We start from the raw sequence: 26,555 nt of genomic DNA on the forward strand, positions 1-26,555 counted from the left end.
ACTCTGTGATTCAAACCATGTTGCCACATCTCCATATCCAGATTAACTACTCTGTGATTCAAACCATGTTGCCACATCTCAATATCCAGATTAACTACTCTGTGATTCAAACCATGTTGCCACATCTCATTATCCAGTTTAACTACTCTGTGATTCAAACCATGTTGCCACATCTCATTATCCAGATTAACTACTCTGTGATTCAAACCATGTTTCCACATCTCATTATCCAGATGAACTACTCTGTGATTCAAACAATGTTGCCACATCTCATTATCCAGATGAACTACTCTGTGATTCAAACCATGTTGCCACATCTCATTATCCAGGTTAACTACTATGTGATTCAAACCATGTTGCCACATCTCATTATCCAGATTAACTACTCCGTCCCTCAAACCATGTTGCCACATCTCATTATCCAGATTAACTACTCCGTCCCTCAATCCATGTTGCCACATCTCATTATCCAGATTAACTACTCTGTGATTCAAACCATGTTGCCACATCTCATTATCCAGATGAACTACTCTGTGATTCAAACCATGTTGCCACATCTCATTATCCAGATTAACTACTCGTGATTCAAACCATGTTGCCACATCTCATTATCCAGATTAACTACTCGTTATTCAAACCATGTTGCCACATCTCATTATCCAGATTAACTACTCTGTGTTTCAAACCATGTTGCCACATCTCATTATCCAGATTAACTACTCTGTGATTTAAACCATGTTGCCACATCTCATTATCCAGATTAACTACTATGTGATTCAAACCATGTTGCCACATCTCATAATCCAGATGAACTACTCCATCCCTCAAACCATGTTGCCACGTGTCATTATCCAGATCAACTACTCTGTGTTTCAAACCATGTTGCCACATCTCATTATCCAGATTAACTACTCTGCGATTCAAACCATGTTGCCACATCTCATTATCCAGATTAACTACTCTGTGATTCAAACCATGTTGCCACATCTCATTATCCAGTTGAACTACTCTGTGATTCAAACCATGTTGCCACATCTCATTATCCAGATTAACTACTCTGTGATTCAAACCATGTTGCCACATCTCATTATCTAGATTAACTACTCTGTGATTCAAACCATGTTGCCACATCTCATTATCCAGATTAACTACTCTGTGATTCAAACCATGTTGCCACATCTCATTATCCAGATGAACTACTCTGTGATTCAAACCATGTTGCCACATCTCATTATCCAGATGAACTACTCTGTGATTCAAACAATGTTACCACATCTCATTATCCAGATGAACTACTCTGTGATTCAAACCATGTTGCCCCATCTCATTATCAAGATTAACTACTATGTGATTCAAGCCATGTTGCCACATCTCATTATCCAGATGAACTACTCCGTCCCTCAAACCATGTTGCCACATCTCATTATCCAGATCAACTACTCTGTGATTCAAACCATGTTGCCACATCTCATTATCCTGATTAACTACTCGTGATTCAAACCATGTTGCCACATCTCATTATCCAGATTAACTACTCTGTGATTCAAACCATGTTGCCACATCTCATTATCCAGATTAACTACTCTGTGATTCAAAACATGTTGCCACATCTCATTTTCCAGATTAACTACTCTGTGATTCAAACCATGTTGCCACATCTCAATATCCAGATTAACTACTCTGTGATTCAAACCATGTTGCCACATCTCATTATCCAGGTTAACTACTATGTGATTCAAACCATGTTGCCACATCTCATTATCCAGATTAACTACTCCGTCCCTCAAACCATGTTGCCACATCTCATTATCCAGATTAACTACTCCGTCCCTCAATCCATGTTGCCACATCTCATTATCCAGATTAACTACTCTGTGATTCAAACCATGTTGCCACATCTCATTATCCAGATTAACTACTCTGTGATTCAAACCATGTTGCCACATCTCCATATCCAGATTAACTACTCTGTGATTCAAACCATGTTGCCACATCTCAATATCCAGATTAACTACTCTGTGATTCAAACCATGTTGCCACATCTTATTATCCAGGTTAACTACTATGTGATTCAAACCATGTTGCCACATCTCATTATCCAGATTAACTACTCCGTCCCTCAAACCATGTTGCCACATCTCATTATCCAGATTAACTACTCCATCCCTCAAACCATGTTGCCACACCTCATTATCCAGATGAACTACTCTGTGTTTCAAACCATGTTTCCACATCTCATTATCCAGATGAACTACTCTGTGATTCAAACAATGTTGCCACATATCATTTTCCAGATGAACTACTCTGTGATTCAAACCATGTTGCCACATCTCATTATCCAGATTAACTACTCCATCCCTCAAACCATGTTGCCACATCTCATTATCCAGATCAACTACTCTGTGTTTCAAACCATGTTGCCACATCTCCTTATCCAGATTAACTACTCTGCAATTCAAACCATGTTGCCACATCTCATTATCCAGATTAACTACTCTGTGATTCAAACCATGTTGCCACATCTCATTATCCAGTTGAACTACTCTGTGATTCAAACCATGTTGCCACATCTCATTATCCAGATTAACTACTCTGTGATTCAAACCATGTTGCCACATCTCATTATCTAGATTAACTACTCTGTGATTCAAACCATGTTGCCACATCTCATTATCCAGATTAACTACTCTGTGACTCAAACCATGTTGCCACATCTCATTATCCAGATGAACTACTCTGTGATTCAAACCATGTTGCCACATCTCATTATCCAGATGAACTACACTGTGATTCAAACCATGTTGCCACATCTCATTATCCAGATGAACTACTCTGTGATTCAAACCATGTTGCCACATCTCATTATCCAGATTAACTACTCTGTGATTCAAACCTTGTTGCCACATCTCATTATAAAGATTCACTACTCTGTGATTCAAACCATGTTGCAACATCTCATTATCCAGATGAACTACTCTGTGATTCAAACCATGTTGCCACATCTCATTATCCAGATTAACTACTCTGTGATTCAAACCATGTTGCCACATCTCTTTATCCAGATGAATTACTCTTTCCCTCAAACCATGTTGTCACACTTGATTATCCAGATTAACTACTGTGTCCCTCAAACCATTTTGCCACACCTCATAATCCAGTTTAACTATTGTGTCCCTCAAGCCATGTTGCCAGACCTAATTTGCAAGATTAACTTCTGAGTCCCTTAAACCACATTGCCACAACTCATTATCCAGATTATCTACTGTCCCTCAAACCATGTAGCCACACCTCATTATCCAGATTAACTACTGTGTCCCTCAAGCCACGTTGCCACACCTAATTTCCCTGTGAAGAGGAAGCAGATCAAACAGCCTGCCTGTCAACAGTACACACCTCAGCTGTTGCCTCATCATTTTGGTATCATGCAGTGGCCAATGACCATACATCAAATGTTAAGGTATAGACGTGCGTTATACTTCCTGATAGGAAGACAGCCTACCTGGTATACCTGAGAGAAGAAGCCAGTGGTTAAACCTGTTGGTGTATCAGGCCTTAGACCCAGCCAGCCAGCCATTCAGCCAGCCAGCCAGCCACCCAGCCAACCAGCCAGCCAGCCAGCCAGCCAGCCAGCCAGCCAGCCAACCAGCCAGCCAGCCACCCAGCCAGCCAACCAGCCAGCCACCCACCCACCCACCCACCCACCCACCCACCCAGCCAGCCAGCCAACCAGCCAGCCACCCACCCAGCCAGCCAGCCAGCCAGCGAGCCACCCACCCACCCACCCACCCAGCCAACCACCCACCCACCCAGCCAGCCAGCCAACCAGCCAGTCAACCAACCAAACAACCAGACAGCCAGTCAACCTACCAGCCGGCCAGCCAACCAGCCAGCCAACCAGCCAGCCAGCCAGCCAGTCACCCAGCCAGCCAGCCAACCAGCCAGCCACCCACCCAGCCAACCAGCCACCCAGCCAGCCAGCCAGCCAGTCAGCTAGTCAGCCAGCCAGTCAGTTAGCCAGCCAGCCAGCCACCCAGCCAGCCAGCCAGCCAGCCAGCCAGCCAGCCAACCAGCCAGCCAGCCAGCCAGCCAGTCAGCCAGCCAGTCAGCCAGCCAACCAGCCAGCCAGCCAGCCAGCCAGTCAGCCAGCCAATTAGCCAACCAGCCAGTCAGCCAGCCAGCCAGCCAGCCAGCCAGCCACCCAGCCACCAGCCAGTCAGCCAGCCAGCCAGCCAGCCAGTCAGCCAGCCAATCAGCCAACCAGCCAGTCAGCCAGCCAGCCAGCCAGCCAGTCAGCCAACCAGCCAGCCAGCCAGCCAGCCAGCCAGCCAGCCAGCCAGCCAGCCAGTCAGCCAACCAGCAAGCCAGCCAACCACCCAGCCAGCCAGCCAGCCAGCCAGCCAGTCAGCCAACCAGCCAGCCAACCAGCCAGCCAGCCAGTCAGCCAGCCAGCCAGTCAGCCAGTCAGCCAGGCAACCAGCCAGCCAGCCAGCCAGCCAGCCAGTCAGCCAACCAGCCAATCAGCCAACCACCCAGCCAGCCAGCCAGCCAGCCAACCAGCCAGCCAACCAGCCAGCCAGCCAGCCAGTCAGCCAGCCAGCTCTGATTCGCCGGTCTACTGAGTCACCGGTCTGAGCGCACCACCTCGGCAACACCGGAATGGAAACCCAACGCACCCTAATCACCTCCAGCGCACCTGCACCTCATCATCTCATCACCACCCCTATTTAGCCCTGGACTGTTCTGGATGATGTTGTGTGTGATTGTTAAGCTTCGTGTCATTTACTCTCTTTCTCATCATTAAGTAAACCTTGACCTTGATAATTTCTGCGTCTGCGTCCCGCCTCTTCGTATATCAGTACTCGTCACATGACCTGCTGCGTCCAATAGGATCAGCAGAGGCATTCAGGGCAGTTAGAGGGACATAAATTAGGTTACGTACATTGTGTCTATCAACGCCCCTGGTATAATGTACATTTGCTAAAGCATTATGTTGACTCAGCGACACAATGGTAGGGATTAACTGAGCTGAGCTTTGGTCATTGATAAGTCATTGTCTCAATTCAGCCATATAATGCTGTGAAAGGATCCAGGAACCCAAATGATTTGGGTGGATCCCATCGTCCTTATAAAACATGTTTTGTTTCCAAAAGGTATCGAAATGATCAACAAAGGTTACACCCATTTAGCTGCAATAATCACGTAGCCAGTTGTGAAGAGAAAGAATCCTGCTAAAGTGTTCAATGCCATGATTCAGAGAGGGCACAGGGACAGATATGATTGGTCTTTTATTAGTGTCTAGCAGAGAGTCAATCAGCTCTTTAATATCCAGGTTAAACTATTCAGAGCTGCCCTTCATAATGTCATTAAAACACACATGGACTACAATAGAATCTATGTCCATGTGCATGTCCTTGCATAGAACATTCAGGAGCAGCTTAGTAATGTAATTTACTCGAGCTCCAGGAAATGACATTGTTTTTGCACCAGGAACAGTCACATTTCTTACCATGGAGCTGCCCAAAATCACTGCTGGCGAGAAGGACGAGGAAATCCGCCCACCCCCACGCTTCACAGGATTCAGAAAAACCTTTAAGGACGGGCGAGAGGCAGGATAACTTGAGCGGCGCCTGGTGCAGGCCTCCGACAGATGGAGAAGCCCCGCTTCTCAGTTGCCGACTTCTAAATTGTAGGGGAAGGAGTAGTCACAGCGGCTGCAGACAGCGGTACCCCCAGCGATGAAGTTGCAGGAAGATCAGGCTTCAGGGTGGCGAGACTATTCATTGTTTGTATCCACTCTGGGCCTCTCATTGGGAGTGTAGACTGCTTTGTGGGAGGCCACTGTTTTCAGCTTCCACGGCTTGTGACATGTGACCATCGTTGATTGCCATGCTCCACTTGCTGTGTTCCTTCGACTCCGCTATGAGATGGGGGAGGAGAGGCAGGAGATGGCTCCTCTGGCGAACGAACTCCGGGTAACACCGGCCAGTTGGATAACGACAAACGACAAGGCCGAGATGCATCCAACAAGAGCGAACGCCGTCCAGCCACCAGCGTAGAAAAGGTAAGCATTTCACTCTGAGTTTTCCCCAGTTTCTTACGTAGGCTGGCGACCTGCGTGATCATGGAAGCAACCTCAAGCCTATAATACTTGGTAAGCAAACAATTGCCGCATTGGAACTCTTTGTGATCCAGTTTGTCCTGAAACAAAGCGTAGTAGATACAGCTCCTACAGAACTGGAACCATTCATTTACTTCTCCAGACAAAGAGGGCTCCATTGGAAAACTCATCTGGGACTAACTTTGTTAACTTGATGGCTAGCAGCTTAGCTAGGTTAGCGGCTCTGTCAAGCAGACTTCAACCTGTCAGTTATTTATTTTCATTTTTATTTTGGGATTCCGGGACAAGAAATAGTGGTCCTAGCTGTTAAAACCTAATCCATGCAAAAACAAGTTCGGTATTTATATTTTTATGATTTGATTTATTAGGATCCCCATTAACTGACGCCAATGGTGACAGCTAGTCTTACTGAGGTCCTAGACATAACAAAAAAGACTACAATTTACACACATTTAAAAACATTAACATGTAGTGTGTGTGTGTGCATCTATCAGTTTCACATACATGTCAGTACATAGACACAACAAGTAGGTCACATGGGGGAGAGACGTTTTGCTGTGAGGTGTTGCTTTATTTGTTGTTTTTTAAACCAGGTTTGCTGTTCACTCGCTCTATGTAGTATGGAAGGGCGTTCCATGCACTCATGGCTCTGTATAATACAGTACTTTTCCTTGAATTTGTTCTGGACCTGGGTGGGGACTGTGAAAAGACGCCTGGTGGCATGTCTGGTGGGGTAAGTGTGTTTGTCAGCACTGTGTGTAAATTGACTATGCAAACAATTTGGAATTTCTAACACATTAATGTTTCTTATGAAAACAAGAAGTGACGCAGTCAGTCAGTGAGGGAAGAAAGTATTTGATCCCCTGCTGATTTTTGTATGTTTGCCCACTGACAAAGACATGATCAGTCTATAATTTTAATGGTAGGTTTATTTGAACAGTGAGAGACAGAAAAACAAAACAAAAATCCAGAAAAACGCATGTCAAAAATGTTATCAAGTGATTTGCATTTTAATAAGGGAAATAAGTATTTGACCCCTCTGCAAAACATGATTTAGTACTTGGTGGCAAAACCCTTGTTGGTAATCACAGAGGTCAGACGTTTCTTGTAGTTGGCCACCAGGTTTGCACACATCTCAGGAGGGATTTTGTCCCACTCCTCTTTGCAGATCTTCTCCAAGTCATTAAGGTTTCGAGGCTGACGTTTTGCAACTCGAACATTCAGCTCCCTCCACAGATTTCCTATGGGATTAAGGTCTGGAGACTGGCTAGGTCACTCCAGGACCTTAATGTGCCTCTTCTTGAACCACTCCTTTGTTGCCTTGGCCATGTGTTTTGGGTCATTGTCATGCTGGAATACCCATCCACAACCCATTTTCAAAGCCCTGGCTGAGGGAAGGAGGTTCTCACCCAAGATTTGATGGTAGATGGCCCCGTCCATCGTCCCTTTGATGCGGTGAAGTTGTCCTGTCCCCTTAGCAGAAAAACACCCCCAAAGCATAATGTTTCCACCTCCATGTTTGACGGTGGGGATGGTGTTCTTGGGGTCATAGGCAGCATTCCTCCTCCTCCAAACACGGCGAGTTGAGTTGATGCCAAAGAGCTCCATTTTGGTCTCATCTGACCACAACACTTTCACCCAGTTCTCCTCTGAATCATTCAGATGTTCATTGGCAAACTTCAGACGGGCATGTATATGTGCTTTCTTGAGCAGGGGGACCTTGCGGGCGCTGCAGGATTTCAGTCCTTCACGGCGTAGTGTGTTACCAATTGTTTTCTTGGTGACTATGGTCCCAGCTGCCTTGAGATCATTGACAATATCCTCCCGTGTAGTTCTGGGCTGATTCCTCACCGTTCTCATGATCATTGCAACTCCACGAGGTGAGATCTTGCATGGACCCCCAGGCCGAGGTTGATTGACAGTTATTTTGTGTTTCTTCCATTTGCGAATAATCACACCAACTGTTGTCACCTTCTCACCAAGCTGCTTGGCGATTGTCTTGTAGCCCATTCCAGCCTTGTGTAGGTCTACAATCTTGTCCCTGACATCCTTGGAGAGCTCTTTGGTCTTGGCCATGGGGGAGAGTTTGGAATCTGACTGATTGATTGCTTCTGTGGACAGGTGACTTTTATACAGGTAACAAGCTGAGATTAGGAGCACTCCCTTTAAGAGTGTGCATGGACTCTACAAGGTGTTGAGTGAGGGGGGAGTGAGGGGGGAGTCAGGGGGGAGTGAGGGGGGAGTCGGGGGGAGTCGGAGGGAGGCAGGGAGAGTGAGGGGTGAGGCGGGGGAGGCATTGGGGAGTGAGGAGGGATTCAGTGGGAAGTGAGGGGGGAGTGAGGGGGAAGTCAGGGGGAGGCTTGGAGAGGGAGGGGGGATTCAGGGGGAGTTGCGGGGTGGCATGGGGGAGTCAGGGGGAGTTAGGGGGAGGCGGGGGAGGCATGGGGGAGTCAGGGAGTCAGGGGGAAGTGAGGGGGGAGTCGGGGGGAGTCGGGGGGAGTCGGGGGGAGTCGGGGGGAGGCAGGGGAGAGGCGGGGGGATACATGAGGGATACATATGGACTGATCATCAACTGTCTCTGACACAATACTTATTGACACAAACCAAATACAGCCCTTCATCTTTCCACACAGTTCTGAGAATTATTTTCAGATTGGATTAAGATGTGCTGTGGAAATGAAGCTGTGTCTCCCACAGAGACCCAGCTGAAATATGTTCTTCTCTTTCAATTAGTGTAGTGATATTGTCTCCCGGTGAGCGAGCTGTTTCAGCGTCCCTTAAGCAGGCTCACACTCCCAGCATAATAGTTGGAACGAGGGATGAAAGTGATCTGCATTGTGGCGCTGTCTGAGCTGTCAGACGGTAAAAGGGACTTTGAGACATTTATCAAGAGGCTCTTGTCTTGTCGTGTGTGTTATCACTAGTGAGGAACACTGACTATAGCCATGTCGGTCTACTGCACAGTGGGACCTCTCCTTCTGTCTCCTATAACACAACACAGATGGACCTCACCGTCTGTCTCCTATAACACAACACAGATGGACCTCACCGTCTGTCTCCTATAACACAACACAGTTGGACCTCTCCGTCTGTTTCCTATAACACAACACAGTTGGACCTCTCCTTCTGTCTCCTATAACACAACACAGATGGACCTCTCCGTCTGTCTCCTATAACACAACACAGATGGACATCTCTGTCTGTCTCCTATAACACAACACAGATGGACCTCTCCGTCTGTCTCCTATAACACAACACAGATGGACCTCACCGTCTGTCTCCTATAACACAACACGGTTGGACCTCTCCGTCTGTTTCCTATAACACAACACAGATGGACCTCACCGTCTGTCTCCTATAACACAACACAGATGGACCTCTCCGTCTGTCTCCTATAACACAACACAGTTGGACCTCTCCGTCTGTTTCCTATAACACAACACAGTTGGACCTCTCCTTCTGTCTCCTATAACACAACACAGATGACCTCTCCGTCTGTCTCCTATAACACAACACAGATGGACATCTTCGTCTGTCTCCTATAACACAACACAGATGGACCTCACCGTCTGTCTCCTATAACACAACACAGATGGACCTCACCGTCTGTCTCCTATAACACAACACAGTTGGACCTCTCCGTCTGTATCCTATAACACAACACAGATGGACCTCTCCTTCTGTCTCCAATAGCACAACACAGATGGACCTCTCCTTCTGTCTCCTACAACACAACACAGATATATTATGCTATTGTGCTTTCTGTCTCTTGTGAGATCACTAGAGCTGTTGCAGCATGGATATTACCATCAGATGTGTCACACTAACCTCAGACAAGGAGTAGAAACCTGAGTCAAAGCTTTTCTGCCCATCAGCCACATTAAAGTCAAAAGAGAAACACATTTAGTTTCAATAAGTCATTGGGGGAGGGGAGGGTAGAGTATGAGGGGTCAGCAGTGTAAGAGGTCAGTGGTTAGAGGTCAATGTTAAGGGTTAATGATGACCACTTTGACAGTGATGGAGTGTTAGGGGTCAGGGGTTACATATTAGGGTGATAGGTTAGAGGTCAGGGTCAGGGTTTTGTTCAGGGGTTAAAGGTTACCTGCGTGGTGCTCCATCGTCATGCGGTTGGATGATGACCACCTTGACGGTGATGGAGGTTCTCAGCAGGTCGATCATCTGTTCGTGGGACAGCGTTGCTACGGCAACCTTACAGATCTCCACCAATCGGCTGCCCTGGCGAAGCCCCGCCTTCCAAGCGAACCCGAAGGCCTCGACGTCGGCCACGATGCCCTCGAAGTTGACGTGGAAACCCAGCTGGCACAGAGCGTTCCGACGCAGCGTCATCTCAGACGTCTCACAGCCACGCGTCACTATCTGGAGAGAGGTGAAGAGAGAGTGTGTGAGGAATGCAGCGAGTGTCAAAGCCCCTTACTGGTCATGTTGCAGGACAATTGTTCATATCTGGCTCAAAGGAACAAGGAAGAGAACCTTGTTATCAGTAGTAACAGAGAGAGAGAGACTGAATAAAGAGGGGATGAGAGTTGAAGCATAGAAACTCTCTCTTCCTGTAATAATATAATATAATATGCCATTTATCCAAAGCGACTTACAGTCATGTACATAAAGCAACGCACACACTTTTAAAGACACTTTCACACGGAAGTAAATATGAGGTGCAACAGATATAGCCTCAGAGATGGAGAGAGAGGGGCACGTTACATTTTACATGTACATTTTAGTCATTTAGCAGACGCACTTATCCAGAGCGACTTACAGTTAGTGAGTGCATACATTTTTCATTAGAGAGCAAATAGATATCAACTCAGAGATGGAGAGAGAGAGGCACGTTACAGAGCAAATAGATATCAACTCAGAGACACCAGTGGCGACCCGTCATTGAGCCCCACCTGTTTAGCTATATAAAAAAAGTATATATATATTTTGCATGTTATTTTGGCATTAATCAAAAAATCATTAAATTAATAAAGCCGCATACAAACATGGTCTCTTTTTTTGCTTTCTTGAGTAAGGCAGCTCCAAAATGCAGATGTTTCAGCCTAGCTCAGAGCTTTCTGTGGTGGTGGGGCAGCCAGCGGAAAATACAGAGCTTAGGGGTTGGTAATGTTCTCTAGTTGCGCTGTGATTGGCTCAGTGTTCTGTCACTACGTCACCGCAGAATCTACAGGGAGAGCAAAGCAGTTCAAGCCCCTTTGGGTGCTGCCATAGAGTTACATTAGAAGTGCCCATCCAAGAAGACTCAAAGTCATTGGCCACAGATAAAATTACGTCAAATCACGTTATATATCTACCGTAGCTTTGATTGGACTGATAATGTCAACATCATACTTTCAAAATCTTAGCTAGCAAGCTAGCAGTCATCATCATGAATCAAGTCGACAATCTCCTGGCAAATCCTTTTCAGTTCTTGTCATATGAAGAGAAATAATGAAGAGAAATTATAGATAAAACGTATCGGTGCTCATCGGCCATTGGACATAAACATTACACAACAAGTTGGAAATCGCAAATTCAACAATGAGTGGTTTGGAAGGAATCAGTGGCTAACTGCAAGCATTGCAAAGCAATCACTAGCCTGCTATTCAGTGGAGAGAGTGTGTGGTCCAAGTCTGGGTTTAAGGGTCTCTTTTCCAAGCTTAAAAGGATAAACATTCACATGCAACACCATCGGACAGAAAGGGTTCAATGCACTGGCCATGCTGTCAATCCGCGTTCAAAACAACTGGAAACAAAGAACTGGGAAATCTCAGACTTCAGTGAGTTCAAGACAACTGGGAACTCAGAAAAAAAACGAGCTCCGACTGTGAAAATATGCTTTGAACGGTCATCCAACTCGGAATTCCAAGTCGGGAACATTCTAGAGCTCCGACCTGAAGATCACTGACGTCATGATATTGTTTTTTTCAGAGTTTCCAGTTGTCTTGAAAGCACCATAACTCCAGAGAATGCCAGACTTTGATGACAAAGTGTGATGACAACATTTGCCCATGAAGGACCGCCGTGCCAACTTCCTGTTCAAGTGAGCACAGCACAACAAGGTGAGTCCACAAATGTATTGTATGCTGCTGCATAAATAATGTAATATGCCAGGGAGATATGTATACTGTAGCTAAGAAAGTAATACTAAGTGTATGTTGTGCAGTAAGCTGTTAGTAGCCCATGTGCCTCACCCTAATAATTTGGTCAATTTTCCCCTCTTAATTTCGCCTACTGTTCTGACTTGGTGAATAGTTATATTGACTCCGTCCGTCCTAGCTCGCTCATTAATGTCTTAATCAAAATTAAGGATTGCCTCTTATCCGCTCGTCGTCCCCTTATGCCATAGTTTATACATATCAATTGTCAGTAGAAACCACATTTGTTTAAGCAAGTCAGCCATATCAGCTATGTTTTTTAAAAAGGCAGTAAATGAGGTTGAATGAACTGTTTCGCTGCCAGACAAGGCTCCTCTGATAGCCAGGTGTAGCAGTGGTAAGGTGTTGGGACTCTGCTGTTGGGACAGCTTTATGGAGGCCCTAACAGTTTGTGGGCACCGTTTGTCACCGTTATAGTGCAATTAATGTATTGGTTTAGTGTTGTGTTGTGTAGTGGCTTTGCTGGCATGCATCTAAAAACATTTTGTGGAGTTTTCCCAACCAAGATTTACATGTTAAAATTGCCACTGAGAGACACACACGAAAGAAGGGAGGATGACAGCGAGGTGGGAGTCGGGGACGAAGAGTGATGGGGAAAGAAAAGAGAGAGATAAAGGACAAAGGATGCTTTAGAAGAAGAAGAAGAAGAAGAAGAAGAAGAAGAAGAAGAAGAAGAAGAAGAAGAAGAAGAAGAAGAAGAAGAAGAAGAAGAAGAAGAAGAAGAAGAAGAAGAAGAAGAAGAAGAAGAAGAAGAAGAAGAAGAAGAAGAAGAAGAAGTTGATTTGTTTATTAAGATCCCCATTAGCGTTTGCAGAAGCACCAGCTACTCTCTCTGGGGTCCAGAACACAAAACACAAAACATGACAAGCAACAAAACACTGATACACTGATAGACGAGAACAGTCATACACATTTACACTGAACAAGTACAACTACAAAATAATACAATCAATACAACAACGACAACATCATGTGTGTTAGTGTCTCCTCACAGTCACCACCGTTCCATGAGTTGTTGAGTAATTGGAGATGGAAGGGAGTTCCATGCGATCATGGCTCTGTATAAAACTTTTTTTTTTTTTTGTAGAGTTCCCTGTTATGTTTCTCCTCCACTGAGGAGGAGGACTTTAGCAGCCATAACAACACTCACCCTAAAACGATCAGAGGTTTCAGAGGCTGAGAGTCACACTCACTCCAATCTGCCTAAATCACTGCAGATTAGTGGTGGCTGGTGGGTCAAACTATCCTGCCGACATTCCAAACAGAGAGCGTGTAGATCTGCTCTCGTGGGATTAGTAGGAACACAACTGATTAACTGACACAGGTCTGAGGCACTGCATCTCAGTGCTAGAGACGTCACTACAGACCCTGGTTCGATTCCAGGCTGTATCACAATCCGGCCGTGATTGGGAGTCCCATAGGGCGGCGCACAATTGGCTCAGCGTCGCCCGGGTTTGGCCGGTGTAGGCCGTCATTGTAAATAATAATTTGTTCTTAAGTGACTTGCCTAGTTAAATAAAGGTTAAATAAAAAATAAATACAATAAAAAGGTGGAGATAGTTGTTTATCTCTGGTTTGTTTTGTTTACCAGTCTGTGATGGACTGAATCTGTTGTTTGTTCACCACTCTGTGTTAGATAGATTTAATCCAGAAGCTCTCTGGTGAGATGACATACAATCTGAACAATCACCACCAGTTCATCAAGAGCTGGGCTGAACCACTAGTTCATCAAGAGTTGGGCTGAACCACTAGTTCATCAAGAGCTGGGCTGAAACACTAGTTCATCAAGAGCTGGGCTGAAACACTAGTTCATCAAGAGTTGGGATAAAACACAATTTCATCAAGAGCTGGGCTGAAACACTACGTCATCAGGGGCTGAACCACTAGTTCATCAAGAGCTGGGCTGAACCACCAGTTCATCAAAGGGGATGGACTGAACCAGCTCTTGATGAACTAGTGGTTCAGCCCAAATACTTAATAAACTAGTGGTTCAGGCCTGCTCTTGATCAAGTGGTTCATCCCAGCTCTTGATGAACTAGTGGTTCAGCCCCCGATGAAATAGCAATTCAGCCCAGCTCTTTATGAACAAATGGTTGAGCCCCTGATTAACTGGTGGTTAAGACCAGCTCTTGATTAACTAGTGGTTCAGCCCAGCTCTTGATGCACTAGTCCTTCAGCCACGGATGAACTAGTGGTTCAGCCCAGCTATTGATGCACTAATGCTTCAGCCCCTGATGAACTAGTGGTTCAGCCCAACTCTTGATGAAAGTGTGGTTCACCCAAGCTCTTGATGAACTAGTGGTTAATCCCAGCTCCTGGTGAACTTGTGGTTCAGCCCCTGATGAACTAATGGTTCAGCCCAGCCCTTGATGAACTAGGGGTTCAGTCCATCCCCTGATGAACTAGTGGTTCATCCTAGCTCTTGATAAACTAGTGGTTCAGCCCCTGATGAACTAGTTGTTCAGCCCAGCTCTTGATGAACTAATGGTTCAGCCCAGCTCTTGATGAACTAGTGGTTCAGCCCGTGATTAATTAGATGTTCAGTCTAGCCCCTGATGAACTAGTGGTTCAGCCCACTTCTTTATGAACTGATGGTTCAGCCCAGCTCTTGATGAACTTAGAAAGTAGAGGACTATAGAGAATGGATCATAGGACTTTAAAGGACTGTAGAGGACTATAGAGGATTATAGAGGACTATAAAGCATGGATCAGAGATCAATAGAGGACTATAGAGGACTGTAGAGGACTCTAAAAGACAGTAGAGGATGGTAGAGGACAATATAGGACTATAGAGGACTATAGAGGACTGTAGAGGACTATAGAGGTATGTAGAGGACTTTATATGATGGATCAGAGGACTATAGAGGACTGTAGAGGACTATAGAGGACTGTAGTGGACTTTAGAGGTTGGATCAGGGGACTATAGAGGACTGTAGTGGACTAGAGAGGACTATAAAGGATGGATCAAAGGACTATAGAGGACTATAGAGGATGAATCAAAGAACTATAGAGGACTATAAAGCATGGATCAGAGATCAATAGAGGACTATAGAGGACTGTAGCAGATTATATAGTTATAGAGGACTATAGAGGACTGTAGATAATGGATCAAAGGACTGTAGAGCACTATAGATGGATCAAAGGACTATAGAGGACTATAGAGGACTATAAAGGATGGATGAGAGGACTAAAGATTACTATAAAGGACTATAGAGGATGGATTAAAGGACTATATAGGAATATCGAGGATGGAATAAAGGACTATAAAGGTCTATAGAGGACTATAAAGGATATATCAGAGAACTATAGAGGAATGTAGAGGACTATAGAGGACTATAGAGTCTTATAGAGGACTGTAGAGGATGGATCAAATGACTAAAGAGGAGTATAGAGGACTATAGAGGACAGTAGAGGACTATGGAGGACTATAGAGTATTATAGAGGACTATAGAGAATTTTAGAGGACTATAGAGGAATATAAAATACTGTAGAGGACTATAGAGGACTGAAGATGACTTTAGAGGATGGATCAGGGGACTATAGAGAACTATAGATGACTGTAGAGGACTAGAGAGGACTATAGAAGATGGATCAAAGGACTATAGAGGACTATAGAGTACTATAAAGGACTATAGATGTCTTTAGAGGACTGTAGAGGACTATAGAATACTATAGAGGACTATAAAGGATGGATCGGTGGTCTATAGAGAACTATAGAGGTCTGTAGTGGATTAGAGAGGTCTATACAAAACTATAGAGGACTATAGAGGACTGTAGAGGACTGTAGAGGCTGGATCAATGGACTATATAGGACTATAAAGGATGGATCAGAGGTCTATAGAAGTCTATAGAGGACTATAGAGGACTATAGAGGACTATAGAGGTATTTAGAGGACTGTAGAGGACTATAGAAGACTATAGAGGACTATAGAGGATGGATCAAGGGACTATAGAGGACTATAGAGGATGGATCAAGGGACTATAGAGGACTATATAATACTATAGAGGACTATAGAGGACTATATAATACTATAGAGGCCTATAGAGGTATTTAGAGGACTATAGAGGACTATAGAGGACTATAGACTACTATAGAGGACTATAGAGGTATTTAGAGGACTATAGAGGACTATAGAGGACTATATAGGACTATAGAGGATGGATCAAGGGACTATAATGGACTATAGAAGACTATAGAGGACTATAGAATATTATAGAGGACTATAAAGGACTATAGAAGACTATAGAATATTATAGAGGACTATAGAGGATGGATCAGAGTGACATGCTGGCATACTGAAATAGGGCATAGAGCAGGGAGTTGTTTTATTCTCATGGAGTAAATCTCTGTGAAGCTAAACTCTAGCCTTACTAAATCACAATCAGCTCTGAAGGCTGACAGATAATCAATCATACACCTAGACGTTAATGGGTCTCTGAGCAGTAAGATCTCTGTGGGTGGAGTATTCCAATAACATAACTAAAGCATCCTGCTGGTTGATGGCTCCCCTTACTGTCACATTATGGATTAGATAGGGGAGGCAGAAAGGAACCATCTCAACTACAGCTTCATGTGAATAAAGTAATATTGTAGACTATATAAAAAAATACACATACATTACAGTTTGCACAAACGCTCCAAAACAGTGACGTTAATGGGAACAACATGCAGATGGTCAGATGACGCAGATGCTAAGCTACAGGACTGTTTTGCTAGCACAGAATGTAATATGTTCCTGGATTCTTCCGATAGCAATAAGGAGTACACCACATCAGTCACTGGCTTCATCAATAAGTGCATCGATGACGTCGTCCCCACAGTGACCGTACGTACATACCCCAAGCAGAAGCCATGGATTACAGGCAACATCAGCACTGAGCTAAAGGGTAGAGCTGCCGCTTTCAAGGAGCAGGACTCGGACGCTTATAAGAAATCCCGCTATGCCCTCCGACGAACCATCAAACAGGCAAAGAGTCAATACAGGACTAAGATTGAATCGTACTACACCGGCTCTGATGCTCGTCAGATGTGGCAGGGCTTGAAAACTATTACAGACTACAAAGGGAAGCACAGCCGCGAGCTTCCCAGTGACAAAAGCCTACCAGACGAGCTAAACCCCTTCTATGCTCGCTTCGAGGCAAGCAACACTGAAGCATGCATGAGAGCACCAGCTGTTCCGGATGACTATGTGATCACGCTCTCCGTAGCCGATGTGAGTAAGACTTTTAAGCAGGTCAACATTCACAAGGCCGCAGGGCCAGACGGATTACCAGGACGTGTACTCCGATCATGTGCTGACCAACTGGCAAGTGTCTTCACCGACATTTTCAACATGTCCCTGACTGAGTCTGTAATACCAACATGTTTCAAGGAGACCACCATAGTCCCCGTGCTCAAGGACACTAAGATAACCTGCCTAAATGACTAACGACCAGTAGCACTGACGTCTGTAGCCATGAAGTGCTTTGAAAGGCTGGTCATGGCTCACATCAACACCATTATCCGAGAAACCCAAGACCCACTCCAATTTGAATACCGCCCCAACAGATCCACAGATGATGCAATCTCTATTGCACTCCACACTGCCCTTTCCCACCTGGACAAGAGGAACACCTACGTGAGAATGCTATTTATTGACTACAGCTCAGCGTTCAACACCATATTGCCCTCAAAGCTCATCACTAAGCTAAGGATCCTGGGACTAAACACCTCCCTCTGCAACTGGATCCTGGATTTACTGACGGGCCGCCCCCAGGTGGTAAGGGTAGGTAACAACATATCTGCCACGCTGATCCTCAACACGGGGGCCCCTCAGGGGTGTGTGCTCAGTTCCCTCCTGTACTCTCTGTTCACCCATGACTGCATGGCCAGGCACGACTCCAAAACCATCATTAAGTTTGCCGACGACACAACAGTGGTAGGCCTGATCACCGACAACGATGAGACAGCCTATAGGGAGGAGGTCAGAGACATGGCCATGTGGTGCCAGGATAACAACCTCTCCCTCAACGTGACCAAGACAAAGGAGATGATTGTGGACTACAGAGAAAAAAAGAGGACTGAGCACACCCCCATTCTCATCGACGGGGCTGTAGTGGAACAGGTTGAGAGTTCCTTGGTGTCCACATCACCAATGAACTATCATGGTCCAAATACACGAAGACAGTCGTGAAGAGGGCACGACAAAGCCTATTCCTCCTCAGGAAACTGAAAAGATTTGGCATGGGTCCTCAGATCCTCAAAAAGTTCTACAGCTGCACCATCGAGAGCATCCTGACTGGTTGCAACACCGCCTGGTATGGCAACTGCTCGTCCTCCGACCGCAAGGCACTACAGAGGGTAGTGCGTACGGCCCAGTACATCACTGGGGCCAAGCTTCCTGCCGTCCAGGACGTCTATACCAGGCGGTGTCAGAGGAAGGCCCTCAAAATTGTCAAAGACTCCAGCCACCCTAGTCATAGACTGTTCTCTCTGCTACCGCACGGCAAACAGTACCGGAGCGCCAAGTCTAGGTCCAAAAGGCTTCTCAACAGCTTCTACCCCCAAGCCATAAGACTCCTGAACAGCTAATCATGGCTACCCGGACTATTTGCACTGCCCCCCCACCCCCACCCCATTTTTTTACGCTGCTGCTACTCTGTTAATTATTTATGCATAGTCACTTTAACTCTACCCACATGTACATATTACCTCAAATACCTCAACTAGCCGGTGCCCCCGCAAATTGACTCTGCACCGGTATCCCACTGTATATAGCCTACCTACTGTTATTTTATTTTACTTCTGATCTTTTTTTCTCAACACTTTTCTGTTGTTGTTGTTTTATTTTACTTTTTTATTAAGAAATAAATGCATTGTTGGTTAAGGGCTGTAAGTAAGCATTTCACGGTAATGTGAAATACACCTGTTGTATTCGGCGCATGTGGCAAATAAAATTTGATTTGATTTGATCTGGTGTTACCATAGCTAATGAATGATCTGGTGTTACCATAGCTAATGAATGATCTGGTGTTACCATAGCTACTGAATGATCTGTTATTACCATAGCTAATTAATGATCTGGTGTTACCATAGCTACTGAATGATCTGGTGTTACCATAGCTAATGAATGATCTGGTGTTACCATAGCTACTGCATGATCTGTTATTACCATAGCTAATTAATGATCTGGTGTTACCATGACTACTGAAAAATCTGTTATTACCATAGCTAATTAATGATCTGGTGTTACCATAGCTACTGAATGATCTGTTATTACCATAGCTAATGAATGATCTGGTGTTACCATAGCTACTGAATGATCTGTTATTACCATAGCTAATGAATGATCTGGTGTTACCATAGCTACTGAATGATCTGGTGTTACCATAGCTAATTAATGATCTGGTGTTACCATAGCTAATGAACGATCTGGTGTTACCATAGCTACTGAATGATCTGGTGTTACCATAGCTAATGAAAGATCCGGTATTACCCAATGACTGTATATATTAAGGGGTATTACCATATCTAATTAAATCCATTAGCATATCTAACGAGATAGTGATATTCCCTGGCTCATCATAAATGTTAATACATCCAGCTCTGTCCTTCTGGGTGCTGTGTATCGACAATCAATGACACTCTGGTTCCTCTGTTAATAGCCAAAGACCCTCCCATATTACCATGCTCAGCTGGGTTGCTATAAAAGATGGATCAGAGGACTATAGAGGGCTATATAGGACTGTAGAGGACTATAGAGGACTATAGAGAACTATAGAGGACTATAGAGGACTATAGAGGACTGTAGAGGACTATAGAGGACAATAGAGGACTATAGAGGACTATAGAGGCCTGTAGAGGACTATAGAGGACAATAGAGGACTATAGAGGACTATAGAGAACTATAGAGGACTATAGAGGACAATAGAGGACTATAGAGGACAATAGAGGACTATAGAGGACTATAGAGGACTATAGAGGACTGTAGAGGACTATAGAGGACAATAGAGGACAATAGAGGACTATAGAGGACTATAGAGGACTATAGAGAACTATAGAGGACTGTAGAGGACTATAGAGGACAATAGAGGACTATAGAGGACTATAGAGGACTGTAGAGGACTATAGAGGACAATAGAGGACTGTAGAGGACTATAGAGGACTGTAGAGGATGGATCAAATGACTATAGAGGACTATAGAGGACTATAGAGGACTGTAGAGGACTATAGAGGACTGTTGAGGACTATATAGGACTATAGAGGCTTATAGAGGACTATAGAGGACTGTAGAGGACTATAGAGGACTGTAGAGGATGGATCAAAGGACTATCCATATCCCTCAACTGGGTTACTGCAGCGACCTATTTTACAAGGGAGACCTGACCCAGGGCAGAATGACAGGAGGCAGGGATGACAGGAGGCAGGGATGACAGGAGGCAGGGATGACAGGGGGCAGCGTTGACAGGAGGCAGTGTTGACAGGAGGCAGGGATGACAGGAGGCAGGGATGACAGGAGGCAGCGTTGACAGGAGGCAGGGATGACAGGAGGCAGGGATGACAGGAGGCAGGGATGACAGGAGGCAGCGTTGACAGGAGGCAGGGATGACAGGAGGCAGGGATGACAGGAGGCAGGGATGACAGGAGGCAGGGTTGACAGGAGGCAGGGATGACAGGAGGCAGCATTGACAGGAGGCAGGGATGACAGGAGGCAGGGATGACAGGAGGCAGGGATGACAGGAGGCAGCGTTGACAGGAGGCAGGGATGACAGGACGCAGGGATGACAGGAGGCAGGGATGACAGGAGGCAGCGTTGACATGAGGCAGGGATGACAGGAGGCAGGGATGACAGGAGGCAGGGATGACAGGAGGCAGCGTTGACAGGAGGCAGGGATGACAGGAGGCAGGGTTGACAGGAGGCAGGGATGACAGGAGGCAGTGTTGACAGGAGGCAGGGACGACAGGAGGCAGGGTTGACAGTTGGCAGGAACTGATCTAAAAGGATAGCCAAAGCTAAAGCCAGCTGCCTCAGTGTTGTGCTGCCTCAGTGTTGTGCTGCCGCAGTGTTGTGCTGCCTCAGTGTTGTGCTGCCTCAGTGTTGTGGGAACTGTGTTAACTGCAGAGCTGTTTTAACATGAAGAGGACAGAAGAGGACAGAGAGAAGGGAACTGTGTTAACTGCAGAGCTGTTTTAACATGAAGAGGACAGAAGAGGACAGAGAGAAGGGAACTGTGTTAACTGCAGAGCTGTTTTAACATGAAGAGGACAGAAGAGGACAGAGAGAAGGGAACTGTGTTAAATGCAGAGCTGTTTTAACATGAAAAGGACAGAAGAGGACAGAGAGAAGGGAACTGTGTTAACTGCAGAGCTGTTTTAACATGAAGAGGACAGAAGAGGACAGAGAGAAGGGAACTGTGTTAACTGCAGAGCTGTTTTAACATGAAGAGGACAGAAGAGGACAGAGAGAAGGGAACTGTGTTAACTGCAGAGCTGTTTTAACATGAAGAGGACAGAAGAGGACAGAGAGAAGGGAACTGTGTTAACTGCAGAGCTGTTTTAACATGAAGAGGACAGAAGAGGACAGAGAGAAGGGAACTGTGTTAACTGCAGAGCTGTTTTAACATGAAGAGGACAGAAGAGGACAGAGAGAAGGGAACTGTGTTAACTGCAGAGCTGTTTTAACATGAAGAGGACAGAAGAGGACAGAGAGAAGGGAACTGTGTTAACTGCAGAGCTGTTTTAACATGAAGAGGACAGAAGAGGACAGAGAGAAGGGAACTGTGTTAACTGCAGAGCTGTTTTAACATGAAGAGGACAGAAGAGGACAGAGAGAAGGGAACTGTGTTAACTGCAGAGCTGTTTTAACATGAAGAGGACAGAAGAGGACAGAGAGAAGGGAACTGTGTTAACTGCAGAGCTGTTTTAACATGAAGAGGACAGAAGAGGACAGAGAGAAGGGAACTGTGTTAAATGCAGAGCTGTTTTAACATGAAGAGGACAGAAGAGGACAGAGAGAAGGGAACTGTGTTAACTGCAGAGCTGTTTTAACATGAAGAGGACAGAAGAGGACAGAGAGAAGGGAACTGTGTTAACTGCAGAGCTGTTTTAACATGAAGAGGACAGAAGAGGACAGAGAGAAGGGAACTGTGTTAACTGCAGAGCTGTTTTAACATGAAGAGGACAGAAGAGGACAGAGAAAAGGGAACTGTGTTAACTGCACATCTGATTGGCTCGAACACATTATGAAGGAAAGAAATTCCACAAAGTAACTTATAAGAAGGCACACCTGTTAATTGAAATGCATTCCAGGTGACTACCTCATGAAGCTGGTTGAGAGAATGCCAAGAGTGTGCAAAGCTGTCATCAAGGCAAAGGGTGGCTATTTGAAGAATCTCAAATATAAAATATATTTTGATTTGTTTAACACTTTTTTGGTTACTACATGATTCCATATGTGTTATTTCATAGTTTTGATTTCTTCACTATTATTCTACAATGTAAAAAAAAATTTAAATAAAGAAAAACTGTTGAATGAGTAGGTGTGTCCAAAATGTTGACTGGTACTGTATTTGAATATGAAAATAATCGGAGTTTACACGTTTTTATATAATTGACGTTAAATGTAAAATAATGTCAAAATGTGTATATACAAAAATATTTTATAGAAATTATAAAATAGTTTGACAACACTGTTTGTAAGCTTTTAAATTATATCAATCCCAAACATTTATATTTTCCAGTGATTAATAATAATATGCCATTTTTAGCAGACGCTTTTATCCAAAGCGACTTACAGTCATGCGTGCATACATTTTTGTGTATGGGTGGTCCCGGGGATCGAACCCACTACCTTGGCGTTACAAGCGCCGTGCTCTACCAGCTGAGCTACAGAGGACCACACTGAGGAACGACCACACTGAGGAACAACAACACTGAGGCAGCACAACACTGAGGAACAACAACACTGAGGCAGCACAACACTGAGGCAGCACAACACCGAGGCAGCACAACACTGAGGAACAACACCATAATACATCTCATGGTCTCATGGTATGGTGGGGTATGCAAAATGGGTCAACTTTAAGAACCTTTATCTCTTAAATTTTTTGGCATTCAGGTCCAAAAAGTAACTTGCTAACCATTTCTTCCATGGGCAAACATGTATTGAAAGTTTTGTGACCCAGCAGACCTACTGATGTCATTGACTGACCCATCGGGGAGGTAGGCCATCTGGGCTGGCACAGGAGAGGAGAGACCAAGGCTGGCACAGGATAGGAGAGACCAAGGCTGGCACAGGAGAGGAGAGACCAAGGCTGGCACAGGAGAGGAGAGACCAAGGCTGGCACAGGAGAGGAGAGACCAAGGCTGGCACATAAGAGGAGAGACCAAGGCTGGCACAGGAGAGGAGAGACCAAGGCTGGCACAGGAGAGGAGAGACCAAGGCTGGCACAGAAGAAGAAAGACCAGGCTAGCTGTACATGTAAGGCCTACATCTGGGTTGTTGGGTTGGCATGAAGAAGCTTGGCCTGAATCTGGGTTGTTGGGTTGGCATGAAACAACACAGGACTCAATAGACTGTAAAGGAATAAACAGGCAAGCTCTAAATGAGCCATTTGCTTGGCGTAGCTACAAGCACATGGATCACAATCGATAGACTATAGGGTCAAGAGGAAAAAACAAAACAACTACGGAAGGAAAGAAGGAGAAGAGAGGAAAGGAGAAAGAGAGGAAAGGAGTGAGAGAGGAAAGGAGGAGAAGAGAGGAAAGGAGAAAGAGAGGAAAGGAGGAGAAAGAGAGGAAAGGAGGAGAAGAGAGGAAAGGAGAAAGAGAGGATAGGAGTGAGAGAGGAAAGGAGGAGAAGAGAGGAAAGGAGGAGAAGAGAGGAAAGGAGAAAGAGAGGAAAGGAGTGAGAGAGGAAAGGAGGAGAAGAGAGGAAAGGAGGAGAAGAGAGGAAAGGAGAAAGAGAGGATAGGAGTGAGAGAGGAAAGGAGGAGAAGAGAGGAAAGGAGGAGAAGAGAGGAAAGGAGAAAGAGAGGAAAGGGGGAGAAGATAGGAAAGGAGGAGAAGAGAGGAAAGGAGAAAGAGAGGAAAGGAGGAGAAGAGAGGAAAGGAGAAAGAGAGGAAAGGAGGAGAAGAGAGGAAAGGGGAAAGAGGGGAAAGGAGAAAGAGAAAGGAAAGGAGGAGAAGAGAGGAAAGGAGAAAGAGAGAGGAAAGGAGGAGAAGAGAGGAAAGGAGAAAGAGAGGAAAGGAGGAGAATGAGAGGAAAGGAGGAGAAGAGAGGAAAGGAGAATGAGAGGAAAGGAGAATGAGAGGAAAGGAGAATGAGAGGAAAGGAGGAGAAGAGAGGAAGCACAAGGTAAGCCTCTAACAGGAGGTGTTCAAACAGGATACACCTAGTGAGGACACGCACTGTTGACAACAGGTTCTGGTTCCATACAGTAAGAAGGTTCAACCTAATCCTTCTTTCTAGTGCTGTTCTGCATCCCGCAGAATGACCAGACCCTTTCTTCTGATAGGATAAGGTTTGACATCCTCTAAAGAGGGGTGAAGAGGTGGGGGCTGGCAGAGAATGGCTGGTTGGTTTGATAAAGCCAATTGGAAATAGACCAGACCCTTGATAGTGAAAATATATGGGTCTTTGTTTATCTAACTAATTCCTAATATCACTGAACTCCAAAGCAACTATGGTCAAATGTGAGATACCCCATTCATATTGAAACATGGAGACAGAAGAGGTAAGTGAACAATAATCCTAACCTGACCTCTAACCCTAACCCCTGACCCCTAACCCCTAACCCCTAACCCCTAACCTCTAACCTCTAACCCCTAACCCTAACCCCTGACCCCTAACCCTAACCCCTAACCCCTAACCCCTAACCCCTAACCTCTAACCCTAACCCCTAACCCCTAACCCCTAACCCCTAACCTCTAACCCTAACCCTTAACCCCTAACCCCTAACCCCTAACCCCTAACCCCTAACCCCTAACCTCTAACCCTAACCCCTGACCTCTAACCCCTAACCCCTAACCCCTAACCCCTGACCCCTAACCCCTAACCCCTGACCCCTAACCCAGATTCTTACCTCTAGTCTCTGCACCATCTCTCGTATATCTTCTTCACATCCGTCCTGAACAGACAACACCACACACTCTCCTCTCTCGTAGAAGATCTTGATGCTAATAATCCCAGACGTCCATCCGATGACATCACGACAGGAACAGTTGAACACTACGTTCTTAGACTGCTCCTCTATTAAAACGATGAACTCGTTGGACACGCCCAAGAGACAGTCCACGTCTGCTGATTGGCCGAAGTCCCGTGCGGTGACGGACCAGGTGATGGCGCCGACGGAGAACAGGTGAGCGTCTTTACGAGGTTTGACCTTCTCTTTCTTCTTGGCTCCCAGTGTGATGAAACTGAACTTCACAGCCGAATCCATGGTTGCCGTGGATACGAAGTTCTCGGCCAGGTCGCGGAGGTACTCCTGGCGCGTTCTGGTCGCCATGGCGCGGAACTTCTCCGATTTGTGGGTGGCGTTCTCCCCATTGATGACCTTGGCCAATAGGAAGTCTCGGAACACGGCGGACTTGGGGAAGGTCACTGCCTTGGGGATCGGAGGGCCGAACAGAGGGACGTCTTTAGAACGAGAGACAGCAACGCTGTAGGGGGAGAGAGAAAGAGAGGATGGAGTTAATACTAATGTAGGGCGACACAGAAGACATGGGGAAGGTCAGGGTGTTGGGGATGACAGCAGTAGATATATACAGTGACATGTCTTCCCATATCTTGGGGATGACAGCAGTAGATATATACAGTGACATGTCTTCCCATGTCTTGGGGATGACAGCAGTAGATATATACAGTGACATGTCTTCCCATGTCTTGGGGATGACAGTAGTAGATATATACAGTGACCTATTCTAGTAATTTCCAAACATTACTGTGGAGTCGTGATAGCTCCTATTGTGACATTAAAAGTGACCTATCTTAGTGATTTCCAGACATTACTGTGGAGTCATGATGGCTCCTAGTGATTTCCAGACATTACTGTGGAGTCATGATGGCTCCTAGTGATTTCCAGACATTACTGTGGAGTCATGATGGCTCCTAGTGATTTCCAGACATTACTGTGGAGTCATGATGGCTCCTAGTGATTTCCAGACATTACTGTGGAGTCATGACATTAAAAACCTCATATTCTAGTGATATCCATACATTACTATGGAGTCGTGATAGCTCCTAGTGATTTCCAGACATTACTTTGGAGTCGTTACATTAAAAACCTCCTATATTAGTGATTTC

At 45.4% G+C, this 26,555-nt stretch overlaps 1 pseudogene across 1 annotated transcript in view; it reads right to left on the bottom strand.

Moving 5' to 3' along the window:
* Positions 1-25,912, bottom strand: part of LOC311122310 (signal-induced proliferation-associated 1-like protein 2) — a 132,849-nt pseudogene extending 106,937 nt beyond the window's left edge. The window contains exons 1-2 of the transcript in view: positions 25,336-25,912; positions 10,221-10,495 (exon numbers count right to left, since the gene is read on the bottom strand). The product of the transcript in view is annotated as a signal-induced proliferation-associated 1-like protein 2 (transcript). The remainder of the gene's footprint in view (positions 1-10,220; positions 10,496-25,335) is intronic.
* Positions 25,913-26,555: the final 643 nt, after the last annotated feature.

Source organism: Coregonus lavaretus, assembly GCF_964263955.1.
Source record: "Coregonus lavaretus genome assembly, contig: HAP1_SCAFFOLD_1195, whole genome shotgun sequence".
In the NCBI taxonomy this organism is placed as follows: Eukaryota; Metazoa; Chordata; class Actinopteri; order Salmoniformes; family Salmonidae; genus Coregonus; species Coregonus lavaretus.